Source organism: Elephas maximus, chromosome 1, assembly GCF_024166365.1.
Source record: "Elephas maximus indicus isolate mEleMax1 chromosome 1, mEleMax1 primary haplotype, whole genome shotgun sequence".
Lineage (NCBI taxonomy): Eukaryota > Metazoa > Chordata > Mammalia > Proboscidea > Elephantidae > Elephas > Elephas maximus.
Window position 1 is genome coordinate 221,815,438 of NC_064819.1, and position 15,417 is coordinate 221,830,854.

Consider the following 15,417-nt stretch of genomic DNA (forward strand, 5'->3'; position numbering starts at 1 on the left):
TTTTGATTGCAAACATAAGATTATTATCATTGTTTCTCTAACCATGGTGATGAGTTGTCCAGGGCAGCCTACCCATCTAGACTGGCTCCTCCAGGAGCCAGTGTGCATACTTGAGTTTGTAGCCAAAGAATGTAATTTTGAGTCAAGTTACTAAATGACTGACAGCCCAACCATAGAAGAGCTCTTTCTGTCTACCCAGTGACCCAGCCAGACAAAGGGACACGTTTGAGCTACCCCTGCCCAATCCAATCATATCCACAAAGACACTTTCTTTTGTTTAATGTCAGGAATTTGCTCTAGTTTCTGAAACGTTGCTCCCCTCCTTGAAGGAATGCAGAATGATCCCTGTTTCCCTGTTGTTTCCTGAAGGATAAACATTGACCTAAAATCCCCTTTGTCAATAAGTCTGGAAGGAACTCATCTTCACGTGAGCACCTCTTCCGATCCTGTTGTGGTTGTTTATAGCCTCAAAGGCCAAGGCAGGATGTTTCTCTCCTGAGTCCCTCAGGGCTTTGCACCCGCAGATGTCCTTAAACAACTAAATAGGAATGATGTCATGCCCTAACGGTCTGCTAGCCTGCGTTCAATAAGAATAGAATACATCTCTATAGCTGATGTCATAGCTTTGTCTCTGTAAATGGAGAACTACAACTATGTAAGTGAGTGTATGTATATTTATGTGTGTGCATATTTACACACCTACGTATATACATGCTTTTGGAACTTTTATACCACAACAGCCTTACACAAACATCTCACTTAAAACTATTCAGTTCACGCTAAAGACAGTTCAACATTTTTTTGAGAAAGACTACAGCCTTCAGCATGGATTGTACCCGAACATGAGTTAAATGAAAATTCTCACAACAGGATCCATAAACAACATCATGATAAATGGAGAAAAAATTGAAGTTGTCAAGGATTTCATTCTACTTGGGTCGATAATCAATGTCCCTGGAAGCAGCAGTCAAGAAATCAAATGATGAATTGCATCAGGCAAATCTGCTGCAAAAAACATCTTTAAAGTTTTAAAAAGTAAAGATGTCACTGTGATGAATAAGGTGTACCTGACCCAAGCCATGGTCTTTTCAGTTGCCTCACATGCATGCGAAGTTTGGACAATGAATAAGGAAGACAGAAGAAGAATTGATGCATTTGAGCTGTGGTGTTGAAGACGATTGAATGTACTGTGGACTGCCAAAAGAACAAACCAAATAAGTCTTAGAAGAAAAACAACCAGAATGTTCCTTGGAAGCAGGATGATGAGATTCTGGCTTGTTTACTTTGGTTCATTACCAGGAAAGGTCAATTGCTGGAAAGGGACATCATGGTTGGTAAAGTAGAAGGACAGTGAAAATGAAGAAAACCCTCAATGAGGTGGATTGATTGACACAGTAGCCACAACTATGGACCCAGGCATACCAACCATCATGTAAACAGCTCAGGACCGGGCAGCATTTCCTTCTGTTATACGTAAGGTCCCCATGAGTCGGAACTGACTCGGCAACAGCTAACAGCTGGGTACCAAGTAACATACCTATGTCACGTAATCCTGTGTGATAGGTACTGTTTTACAGATGAGCAAACTGAGGCTCACATCACATAGCCAGTAAATGAGCTGGGGCTTGTTCTAAGATCCTCCTGGTTCCATGACTTTTCTCTCCATTTCCTCTCCTGCTCCTCTCCCCAGGCTGTTCCCTTGTAGAAGCCCCTCCTCCTTCATCTTGAATCTGCCTATCCTTTAGAACCTGCTAAGATTCAGCTTCTTCCTGAAACCTTGATTCCCCAGCCTTCAGAGCTGTCATCCTTGATGGTGTGTTGAAGCCAGTTCTTAGCGTCTCTTTTTAACTCCATGTTCAGTGGTATCACTGACATAAGCCATCATGGGACTATACGGAAATTGTCAATGCTATAAATTAGAGCACCTGGAGGGTAAGGGGTCTCAATGAAGGGGTGAACAACCCAAATCCCCAGGGCGAAGCACAGCTGTAGTAGCTGGCCTAAAGGGCACTGTCAGCTGGACGAACTGTAATCAGAGGTCCCCAGAGGAGATTCTCAAGGAAACTTCGAAGCATCCCACTGAGGAGGAGCCAGCAATTACACGTCTACTGGAAGGTTCCCTGGCATGTCCCACCTCTACCAGCTAATTAGGACTGTGCCCTTCTCCTCCAAATGCCTGTGGTAGATGGGAGGATGCCCTGACACAGGAATGAAGGATGTATTTGCCAGCAGCTGGGAGTGCTCCTGGGAGGCAGAAAGCCCTCAGCTGTCAGCTGCCAAAAGGGCTTACCTCAGCTGAAGAGAGTGGCTGGCCAAGGCCATGCCCCCTTCCTGGGGAGGCCGGCACACTAGGAGGCAGGCAGAAGAACTCAGACGGAATGACTTGACTGGGGTAGATGGAGTTTTGAGCAAACCAATTCATTCCAGTTCGAACCCCTGCTGAGAATTTGCATTTCCACCCCAGATGTACTGAATCAGAATCTATGTTTTAACAACATCCCTAGATGATTCTTGCATATATTTTGAGAATCACTGCTCTACTAGTGGTTCTCAGAATTGGTCCTTAACCAGCAGCATTATCGCACCCCCTGCCCCCGAACTTGTTAGAAATGCAAATTCTCAGCAGGGGTTCAGCCGGTTGAAGCCCCATTTTGGCTCACACCCTGCTGAATTAGCTCATTCAGTACACCTCTTAGAGTGGCCTCTAGTGATTCTTTTGGTTGTTGTTGTTGTTAGTTGCTGTCAAGTCAGCCTTAACTCATGGTAACCCAGTGCACCAGAAATGAAACACTGCCCTATCCTGCTCCATTCCTGTGATCAGTTGCAGATCAGAACATTGTAATCCATAGGTGTGATGGGTAAGGTTGTGTGTCAACTTGGCTAGACCATGATTCTCAGTGATTTGGCAGTTGTGTGATGTAATCACCTCCATGATGAGATCTGCTATGAGTAGTTAATCAGTTGAAAGGGAGTTACCTTGGGTGTGTGGCCTACATCAAATATAAGTGGACATTCCAGCAAGGCTTGTGGGCTTTTTGCTCGTGCTGGATCCTGCAGCTAGCTCCTGTTAATCTGACCGCCAGTTCTTGGGACTTGAGCTAGCAGCTTACCTGTGGTCTTGCCTGCCAATCTTGGGATTCATCAGTCTTCACAGCCTGTGAGCAAAAGCTCTGCTGTCTGAGCTGCCAATCGGGTTTGCCAGCCCCTGTGGCCATGTGAATCAGGAGTAGCCTCTATCCTGACTCAGGGACTTGGGAGGTTCCAGCCTCTACAACTGCATGAAGCCATTTCCTTGATATAAATCTCTCTCTCTATATATATTTATACACTTTACTGGTTTTGCTTCTCTGGAGAACCCAGCCTAAAACAATAGGGTTTCCATTGGCTGATCTTTGGAAGGAGATCACCAGGCCTTTCTTCTTAGTCTGTCTTAGTCTGGGAGTTCCACTGAAACCTGTTCAGTATCATAGCAACATGCAAGCCTCCACTGACACTGTAGCTGTGCCTGAGGTTCATTGGCTGAGAACTGAATCCGGGTTCCCACATAAAGGAAACCCTGGTGGTGTAGTGGGTAATTGCTACGACTGCTGACAGAAGGGCCGGCGGTTCGAATCTACCCGGCACTCCTTGGAAACTCTATGGGGCAATTCTACTCCATCCTGTAGGGTCACTATGAGTCGGAACCGACTTGACAGCAGCAGGTTTGGTTTTTATTGGTTTTCCCACATAAAAGGCAAGAATTCTACCACTGGACCACAAAGTGGGTAAAATGTTCCTATACACTCTGCTCCTTATTTCACAAAGACCTCAAAAAAGAAAAGTGTCTCAAACTCTAAGGTAAAAATACTCAAAAGTCTAAAGGTACTGTTTTAAGACAAAACATCCCTCAGAACAGCACCACTAAGGTGACCACAGTCAGGACGTGGAACTTGCATCTGAGTCACTTAGCCTGGTTAGTCATTAACCCGATTTGTCAAGTGAGGCTTAAATTACCGCCATGAGAGAGATGGCATGGCCATGAGTTAGCCCTGAGCAAAGGTGGATGCTTGAACTTGAACCTGGACTTTTCCTCAATCTTGGAAGGCCCCTAATCGCATTTGGTCAAGGGTATACATGCTTCTTGAGAAAATGCTTCTCGTGTTTAGTGGCGGCCATGTCTCTAATGGCTCAAAGACAGAAGGCCGGGCCTGTCTTTTCTGGGCTGTGAGAGCCACGGACAGCAGGCCGTAGCCCGACCTCCCAGCAGGTGTCTAGGGCACTCGGTATTTGAGGGGTTTAGCGAGCTGAAGAAATGAACGTGCTCCCAGCTCTGCTTTCACAAGTCAGCCCCCAAAAATGGCAGGTCAAAAGGAGTCAGGAAAAGGAAAAATAAATATGCTTTATCCACAAAATGTATTTTTAAACAGCTGTTTTTTCTGTGCAGCTGTCTGGCCTAATTCCTCTGTTGAAGAGCAAAAAGTCAAAAAAAAAAAAAAGTTTTTTTCAACTTACCTCAGGATCAGAATGTGTTAGGGATGGAAGGATCTTAAAATTCATGTCAGCACACCCTTACTGTTTGTAGATGAAGAAACATAGTACCAGGAAGGCGAGTGCTGGCTAGTGATAGGCCTAAAGCCCTGGTGGTGTGGTGGTTAAGAGCTACAGCTGCTAACCAAAAGGTCGGCAGTTCAAATCCACCAGCTGCTCCTTGGAAACCCTGTGGGGTAGTTCTACTCTGTCCTGTAGGGTGGCTATGAGTCAGAATCAACTCAGTGGCATCAGGTTTGTTTGGTTTTTTGGAGTGGTAGACCCAACTCTTCCCCATCAAAGAGCAGCCTGCTATCATAACCCCTTTGTCTGAGTCAGAGGTGACTCAATGGCAATGGGTTTGGTTTTTGGTATGTGTACTTTATCATCCTCTGTATTAGTTTTCTAGGCCTGTTGTCATGGATTGAATTGTGTCCCCCCAAAGTATCTGTCAACTTGGCTAGGTCATGATTCCCAGCATTGTATGGCTGTCTACCATTTTGTCATCTGATGTGATTTCCCTGTGTGTTGTAAATCCTATCACTATAATGTGATGAGATGGATTAGTGGCAGTTATATTGATGAGATCTATAAGATTAGACACTGTCTTAAGCCAATCTCTTTTGAGATATAAAAGAGAGAAGGGAGCAGAGAGACATGGAGACCTTACACCACCAAGAAAGCAGCACCAGGAGCAGAGTACATCCTTTGGACCTGGGGTCTCTGCACTGAGAAGTTCTTGACCAGGGGAAGATTGATGACAAGGACCTTCCTCCGTAACTGAGAAGAGAAAGTCTTCCCCTGGAGCCGATGCCCTGAATTTAGGCTTGTAGCCTACTAGTCTGTGAGAGAATAAATTCCTCTTTGTTGAAGCCATCCACTTGTGGTATTTCTGCTACAGCAGCACTAGATGACTAAGACAGCTGCCATAACTGGGTGGCTTAAAACAACAGAAATTTATGTTCTCATAGTTCTAGTTCTGGAGGCCAGAAGTCCAAGATCAAGATGTCAGCAGGGCCATGCACCCGCCAAAGCCTGTTGGGAGAATCCTTCCTTACCTCATCTAACCTCTGGTTGTTCTTGTTGTTAGGTGCCATCGAGTCGCTTCTGACTCATAGTGACTCTATAGGAAAGAGTGGAACTGCCCAATAGGATTTCCAAGGCTGTGCACTGGGTTTCTGGGTTTAATCTTTAAGGAAGCAGACTGCCACATCTTTTTCCCTCAGAGTGGCTGGTGGGTTCGAACCACCGACATTTGGTTAGCAGTAGAGTGTTTTAACAACTGTACCACCAGGGCTCCTAAGACAGTGATAGAAATGCCAACTATTAGGTTTTGTTTTTAAGAAATTGTTACCAGCTGATTAAATGTGCATAAAGTATTTGCAACACCTTTGAAACAAAAGTCAAGCTTCATTATCTTTCTTGTCTCTTTCGTTATCTGAATTGCTCTATTTGTTCTTCTTGATTATTGTTCCAGATAGTAAAAATGTTCTTACCAAAATATTCCTAAGTCTATTTCCAGTGGATCCCTGGTGGCACAAGGGTTAAACGCTTGGCTGATAACTGAAAGGTCAGCGGTTTGAGGCCACCAGTGGCTCTTTGAGAGAAAAACCTGGAGATCTGCTCCTGTAAAGATTACAGCCTTGGAAATCCCATGAAGCAGTTCTGCTCTGTTCTGTAGAGTTGCTGTGTATCAGAATTGACTCAGCAGCACACAGCAAGAATAAATGAGCAAAATTTTTTTTTTTAGAAAAGCCAGGGTCTGAGCCAGCCTGTGGGCCTTTTCAGCCCACTGTTGTATTGGTTGATTGTTCTTTCATAACTGCATATAACTGTGCATTTATTCCCTGTGGGTGTGGCCTGGATTCCACTGCAGATGTGCTTTGATGAGCATAGCAGTGTCTTCTGACGAAGACCCTAGGCTGCTTTATCCTAAACGCCCCCACTGCCTCAGCTCAGCCAGCAGCACGGGTCACGACTGAAACAGATGTGTTTGCTTCCCCTGGCCAAGGAGTGTAATACTCTCCCTGTAGATGAGACACTTTATCCCTCTGACACAAGACACCTTCCTGATTTCATCAGACGAGTGGAGATACTTGTTTGGGGATGACCCCAAAGTCTTGGCTGAAGTAAACAAATATAAATGTGAATTCTGTGAGAGCATGGAGCCGAAGATATGTAAAATGTGGAGTAAGGAAAACTATACTGGATTGAAACTAACATTCTTTTCCTGGTAAGCCAGCCACCTCCCAAGATGATTTTACGAAAGGAAGGATAAGACAATCTTAGTAAGAAATCTTCACGTTCTGGAGAATTGTAGAGGGCTTATAGTATTTCTTAAAAGGATTTGTAGAATTTAAGACTCAAAGAGATGGTAAGGCCTTTACCAAGATATATGGCCCACTTATTTCTTTTGTTTGAGTTAACCAGTGCTTCTCAAAGTCAATGCCCGTAGGGAATCATCTGAAGAGCTTGCTAAAATGCAGATTCTGAATCAGAAGGTCTGGGGTGGGGCCCTGGATTTTGCACTTCTAAGAAGCCACACGTGATGCAGGCGTTGCTGCGCTGTGGACCACGCTTTGAGTGGCGAGGATTTACACTACTACTGTTATTTAATGTAGTGATTCTTTCAGTGTAGTCATTGGATCGCTTGCATGAGAATCTCCTGGACAATTTATTACAACCCAGAGTCCTGTGCCGGACCAGAGATGTACTAAATTCAGTCCGTAGAGCTGAAGCCAGGAGTCTGTAGGTCAGCATGCTTCCCACATGATTCTCATTAATGCTAAAGCTTGAGAACCGATGTGAATGGATAAATGGCTAATTTGGGATAACTAGGAAACTTGTAACAAATGTGATGAGATCATTGCACACGATGGGGAAGGCTTTTGGCTGTAGGAGGTAGGCTCTTGTGCAGTACACAGTAAGAGATGCTACCAAGCAGTTAAGCGGGTGGGACATAAGTGGCACATTAGCAGGTGCCAGCAAGTCAGGGAGTTCAGATGATAAGCGAGGCGTTTGCATAAGCATTAATGATGCCGCTACTGGACTAATACTGGCCAGTTGCTGTCCAGTTGATTCCAACTTATGGCAACCCCATGTATCAGGGTAGAACTGTGCTCCGTAGGATTTTTAATGACTTTTTTGCAGTAGATGACTGGGCCCTTCTTCTGAGTTGCCTCCGGGTGGACTTGAACCTCCAAACTTGTGGATAGCAGCCAAGCATATTAACCATTTGTACCACACAGTTGTAAATTAAAATAAACTTTCAGTTATCGAGCAATACTCCTCACTTTAAAAATGAAATATGACCTTGAAAAATCACAGAAAGTTAAGTTTGTATTCTGTTACCTTCTCACTTACTTACACTGTACATTTAAAGGAGTTTTTTCATCGTTTCTGTTGATTCTTTAAGTGGTGGTGGGTCCTAACATTTTAGTTTTTATGTGTTTCCAGTCCTCAGTCCCCATTTCTTTGATGAAGGAGAAAACAATTTGTAAACAAATGCTAACTTTTACCAAGGAATTTTCTTCTCAAAAACCAAACAAAACAATAGGTCTTTGTTAAATGTTATACTTCCTTGATAATAACAGCTAACATTTGCAATGCACTTACTATTAACTCGAAATTGTGACAAGTAAATCATTATTGGAATGAATCCTAAAACAATATGAGATATGTGCCATTATTATTCCTATTTTATATTGCATAAGTTGCCCAAGGTTACATAGACCACAAGTGGTCCAAAGGGTGCCTGAGCCAGAAGCCCACATTTCTAAGAGCCACCTGCTGATTTATCTTTAAACAATTTTTATTAAATACCGAAAAACACCCTTGCAAAAGGACAGGTCAATTCTGACTCATAGCGACCCTACAGGACAGAGTAGAAACCGCCCCATAGTGTTTCCAAGGAGCAGCTGGTAGATTCAAACTGCAGACCTTTTGGTTAATGGCCATAGCTCTTAACCACTACCCTACCAAGGCTCCAAATTTTTATTAAATAGATGTATGTATTTTACATAACAATTTAAATTTAGTGGGCTTCTTTCTTTACTTTTTCCCTTTGGTTTCCCCCATCCTGCCTTTTACCCCATCATCTTAGATAAAGTGTACAGACAATCTAGTAACTAACTTTCCATATTTTTCCAAGTGTGTGTATTTCCATGCATCCACACATATGTGTCAATGAAATATAACTTATTAGTGTTATTTTAATTTGCATTTTCCTGACAATTAGTGAGTTTAATCATTGTTCATATTTCTCTTGGCTGTGTGGATTTAGTTTTTTGAAGTTTCTATTCATGTTCTTTGCCCATTTTAAAAATTGAATTGCTTTTCTCTTCTCATCAATTTCTAAGAATGATTTGTATTTTATAAATATTGTTCAAGACAGATACTATTCTCTCCCCTACAAGTATTTTAGATCAATAGTTTTGTCTATTAAAAAAAAAGTTTACAATTTCTATTTATCATTATATCTATTTTTTTTTTTTTTTTTAGCTTCTAGATTTCCAGTCTTGGTTAAAAGCCTCTTCTCCCTCCAAGATTTTCTTGCAGAATTTGTTATTGCTCACTTTTACTTTTTTTTCTTTTTAACTTATTTAAACATGTAAGTCTGTATGACACCTAGAATTTATTTTTATATATGAAGTAAGATAGGGCCCAATTTTATTTTTCAGGTAATGTCAGCACCTATATTAAATAATGTACACACTCGGCATTTCTGAAGCTGAAAGAACTGAAGAAAAAATTCAAATCCCCCAGTTGTAATAGTGAAGGATTCTATGGAATAAATATTAAACAATGCAGGAAGCATCAAAAGAAGATGGAAGGAATACACAGAGCACTATACCAAAAAGAATTGGTCGATGTTCAGCCATTTCAGGAGGTGACATATGATCAGGAACCAATGGTACTGAAGGAAGAAGTCCAACCTGCACTAGAAGGCATTGGCAAAAATCTGGCCTCCAGGAACTGACAGAATACCAATTGACATGTTTCAACAAATGGAGGCAGCGCTGGAGGTGGTTACTTGTCCTATGATGAGAAATTTGGAAGACAGCTACCTGGCCAACTAACTGGAAGAGATCCATATTTGTGGCCATTCCAAAGACAGGTAATCTAAGAGAATGTGGAAATTACCAGACAATATCATTAATATCATAGTCAAGTAAAATGTTGCTGAAGACCATTCAAATGAGGTTGCATCAATACATCGACAGGGAAATTCCAGAAGTTCAAGCCGGATTCAGAAGAGAACACGGAGCAAAGGATATCATTCTGATACCAGATGGATCATGGCTGAAAGCAGAGAATACCACAAAGATATATACCTGTGTTTTATTGACTATGCAAAAGCATTTGACTAAGTGGATCATAACAAATTATGGATAACATTGAGAAGAATAGGAATTTCAGAACAGTTAATTGTGCTCATGAAGAACTTGTACTAACACCAAGAGGCTGTTGTTCAAACAGAACAAGGGGAATACTGCATGGTTTAAAGTCAAGAAAGGTGTGTATCAGCATTGTATCCTTTCACTGTATTTACTCAATCTATATGCTGAGCAAATAATCCAAAAAACTGGACTATATGAAGAAGAATGGGGTATCAGGATTGGAGGAAGACTCATAAACAGCCTGAGTTATGCAGATGACACAAACTTGCTTGCTGAAAAGTGAAGAGGACTTCAAGCAACTACTGATGAAGATCAAAGACTACAGCTTTCAGTATGGATTGTACCTCAACCTAAAAAAAACAAAAATCCTTGCAACTGGACCAATAAGCAACATCATGATAAACAGAAAAAAGATTGAACTTGTCAAGGATTTTACTTGGATTCACAATCAACGCCCATGGAAGCAGCAGCCAAGAAATCAAACAACACATTGCATTGGGCAAATCGGCTGCAAAAGACCTCATTAAAGTGTTAAAAAGCAAAGATGTCACTTTAAGGACTAAGGTGCACCTGACCTAAGCCGTGGCATTTTCAGTTGCCTCATACACATGTGAAAGCTGGACAACACATAAGAAAGACAGAAGAAAAATTGATGCCTTTGAATTATGTTTTGGCAAAGAATATTGAATATACCATGGACTGCCAGAAAAATGAACAAATCTGTCTTGGAAAAAAATATAGCCAGAATGCTCTTTAGGGAGGCTTCATCTCACATGCTTCAGAAATGTTATCAGGAGGGGTCAGTCCATGGAGAAGGACATCATGCTTGGTCAAGTAGAGCATCAGCAAAAAAGAGGAAGACCCTCAATGAGATGGATTGACACAGTGGCTGCAACAATGGGCTCAAGCATAATGATTGTGAGGATGGCGCAGGACCAGACAGTGTTTTGTTCTGTTGTACGTGGGGTCCCTATGAATTGGAACCAACTCAATGGCATCTAACAACAACAACATATTAAATAATTCATTCTTTTCTACCAAATTTAAATTTCACCCATGTTAGGATCTATACTGGCATTTATTTTTGCATTTTTAATTCTGTCTCACTGCTCTATACCTTTATTTCTATATAAATAACATATCGATTTGATTACAATGGCTTTAGAGTTTTCCGATATTTGGTAAGACAACTATTGAAAAATATCCTGCCAATCTGAGGAGGTTATTCTTCCATATAAAATTTATGATCCTCTTATCAAATTTAAAAATTTTATGGAATTGTAATAGAAGTACCTTATGTTCACGTATTAGTTTTGGAAGAATCAGTATTTTTATCATAATGAGATTTCCCACCCAGGAATATGTGACCTCTTTCTAATTTTTTTGGAAATTCTTTCATATCCTTTGCTAAGATTTTGTAGTTTTCTTAATTTGAATCCAATATCTTTCTTGTTAAAGTTATTCCTAAGTGTTTTAGGGTTTCTGTCAATATTGTGAATGGGATATTTTCCCATTTCCTTTCTAGGTGCTTATTGATGGAATTGGACTCGGGGGAGAAACCATTGATTTTTTTAAATATTTAGCTTGTATCTATCAACCTAACACAATTCCCTTATTAACTCAAATAGGCTTTTTTTTTTTTCTATCATCAGTCTCTTGGATTTTCCTACTTATGAGATCATGAAAGAGCTAGTTTTCAATGTTTATACTTATGGTTTCATTTTCTTGTCTTAATGAATTTCCAAGTACCTGAAGGCAAGGTTGAATTAACACAATATAAAGGAATACTTTTGTTTATTGCCTGACTTTAATTGAAATTCTTTTATGAATATGCCATTTAGGATGAAGGTATGGTTGATTTTTGATGGGCTTTGTTATTTTTATATAGCTTCTGATAGTCCTGTATGACTCTGAGTTGTAAATTAAAATGTTTGTTGTTTGGTAAACTGACTTTCACCTAAACAATAGACACTCTAAACACTCTTTATGAAAACAACTATACTTATGTATCATTTTTATGACTAGAGAGTATTTCATTTGGTTAACTGTACATAATTAAGACCCTATAGTTAAAATATTATATGATTTCCAAAAGTTTGCCATGATGAACATCAAAATAAATATACTAGTAATACTTGTTTGTGTCCTTTTCTAATTACTTCCTTTCTACTAAAAAAAAAAAAAGTTCCTTTAAAATTTTTTCTTATTCATTCACCCAAAATTAACCAATAGCCTAACGTGTTTCTTTCCATACTAGTCTCAGTGCATATAACATCATAATCAAGCGCGTACACTAGCATAAGATCTTTATTGCCATTGCTTAGTTTACAAAAGAAGAAAAATCATTACTTGCAGCTTGCTTTCCTTGCTCAACAGTCCTTTGTGCAAATCTCTTTAGGTCAACAGAAGTCATACTCCTTTTATTAGCTATATAATAGTCCATGTATAGATGTATCACTCTTCATTCAGCCATTTCTCTTTGATGGAACTTCAGGTTTTTGTACTGTTTTGCTGCTACAGATAATGCTTCAACATGTATGTATGCATATCCTAGATTCTTAGGTACAGGAGTGTTCATGGGTGTATTAATTTAATTAATCTGGTGGTCTTGCCAAGTTGCTTTCCAAAAAGAATATAAAAATTTGCACTCTCACAAGCAGTGTATGACAGTGAGCTTTTCCTGGATCTGCCTTAATGGTGAGTGAGATGATCTATTTTAATTTTAAATAATCTACCGGTTGGGTTAAGAAAATAAAAACAAGTGTTCCTTAATTACTAGTGGGATGAGCCATCTTTGTTTTATATGCTTATTTTCCATTTAGATATTCTCTTCTGCAGATTGCCTGTTGTAGTCCTTTGCATTTTTACCCATTTTTTAAAATTAAGGTTAAAAATAATTTTTAATCCTAAAAACTTTGTTTTTGGTCAGTTAATTAGAGCTCCTAATATGTGATTGATGTTATTTTTTAGAGATGTTCTAAACTTTTCTTTCTAGTTACCATTTGCCTTTTGTCTTGGCTATACAAATATTTGAATTGTTATATTGTAAAATGTGACTATCTTTTCATTTAAATCTTCTGAGCCTTTCTTATTGCTTAGAAAGAAATCCTAAGGCTTAATTGACCTATCTAGGTTTTCTCTGTAGGTCATTATTTGCAGCTTGTATATTGATAAACAGAAACCCACTGATCTCTCCTAAATGTTCACATTTGCTGCCATAGATTGTGGCACAGTGTTCTAATGTTCTCTTGAACACTGGTGCTTTTAACCATAAATTTCACCTTGTTTGATGGAAATAAGGACTGGCAATTTTAATATTTTATATGCAGAGTTATTAACTCCTTTATTTTCTGCCTTTCCTAAACCTGATGTTTGGTCTTTGGAAACAAACTTAACAACAAAGAAAAGCCTCTCTGTCTTTTAATAGAAGAATTCAACCCATTCACATTTAATGGAGCTACGAGGGTCATGAAAAAGAAAAAGACCCTCACAGAGATAGATGGACACAGTGGCTGCAACAATGGGCTCAAACATAACAATGATTGTGAGGGTGGCACAGGACCTGGCAGTGTTTCTTTCTGTTGTTCATAGAGAGATGCTATGAGTCGGAACTGAGTCACTGACACCTAACAACAACAACCAATAAACTTAATTGTAATCCTGCTGTATGATATTTCAGAGCCCTGGTGTCACAGTGGTTAAGAGCAGTAGACGCAAACCCAAAGGCTGGCAGTTCAAATCCACCAGCCACTCCTTGGAAATACTACCCTGTACTATAGGGTCACTATGAGTCAGAATCAACTCGATGGCAATAGTTTTGGTTTTTGATATGACATTTATTTTCATCTTTTTGTTGTTTGTTTCTTTTTTATTCCCTTTGTATTCCTGCCCCCACCCCGGATCAGTCATTATTTCTTCCCTATTTCCCCATATTTTCAGAAGTTCTATTCTTTGCCGTTTGACTAGAGGTCCCAATATTCCCTATCCCTATATTCATAATTTAACCCTTATTTTTCTACCATTACAATAAAATGAATAGAGCCAGATAGTACCAACACCCTTCACTTGTCACACTTAGCAGTAGGGAGGAGACTCAGTAAATGCTACCTTTCTCCCCTTCTTCTTTCCTTTCTTCCTCCATCATTATCATGATGTAACCTTTCTCGGATTGCTAACCTTATATGTTACAGAGTTGTTGTGAGGATAAAAAAACATAATGACCATAAATGTCATCATTGTAAACCACATGGTCCCCAAACTTATTTCTAGTATATGAAATGCTATGCAATTATAATATAGAAAACCAAATGTTTCCTCTTTCAAAAAATATTTTGCAATCACCACCCTGCTCACAAACCTTAGCCAGATTCTGTATGGACTATAAAAGCATTTAACATAATATGCCTCCCCTTGAATCCTAAAAATCAGTTTCCAGCATTATTCCTAGGATATCAAGTCATACTTTAAAATTAAGTAATTAGACATTGTGTTATTGGCACAGAAATAAGCAGATAAGTCAGTGGAACGTGTTAGAGAGCTCAGAAGCAAACCCTTGTGTATATGGGAATTTAATTCACGAAAACAATGACATTTCAAATAAGTGGTTCAAGGAATTTCCATAAATAATGTTGAGAAAATTGGCTGTACAGCTACTAAAAGAAATAAAGACCCCTTAACTACCTCACGCCATGAGTAAAAATAAACTTTTTGTAATTTTTATTTTGCTTTAAGTGAAAGTTTACAAATCAAGTCAGTCTCTCACACAAAAACTTATATACACCTTGCTACATACTCCCAGTTACTCTCCCCCTAATGAGACAGCCTGCTCTCTCCCTCCACTCTCTCTTTTTGTGTCCATTTCGCCAGCTTCTTATCCCCTCTACCCTCTCATTTCCCCTCCAGGCAGGAGATGCTAAGATAGTCTTAAGTGTCCACCTGATCCAAGAAGCTCACTCCTAACCAGCATCCCTCTCCAACCCATGGTCCAGTCCAATCCCTGTCTGAAGAGTTGGCTTTGGGAATGATTCCTGCCCTGGGCCAACAGAAGGTCTGGGGGTGTCTTCTAATCTCAGTCAGACCATTAAGTCTGGTCTTTTTATGAGAATTTGAGGTCTGCATCCCACTGCTGTCCTGCTCCCTCAGGGGTTCTCTGTTGTGTTCCCTGTCAGGGCAGTCATCAGTTATAGCCAGGCACCATCTAGTTCTTCTGGTCTCAGGATGATGTAGTCTCTGGTTCATGTGGCCCTTTCTGTCTCTTGGGCTCATAATTACCTTGTGTCCTTGGTGTTCTTTATTCTCCTTTGCTCCAGGTGGGTTGAGACCAATTGATGCATCTTAGATGGCTGCTTGCTAGCATTTAAGACTCCAGACACCACTCGTCAAAGTGGGATGCAGAATGTTTTTTTTAATAGATTTTGTTATGCCAGTTGACTTAGATGTCCCCTGAAATCTTGGTCCCCAAACCCCGGCCCCTGCTACACTGGCCTTTGAAGCATTCAGTTTATTCAGGAAA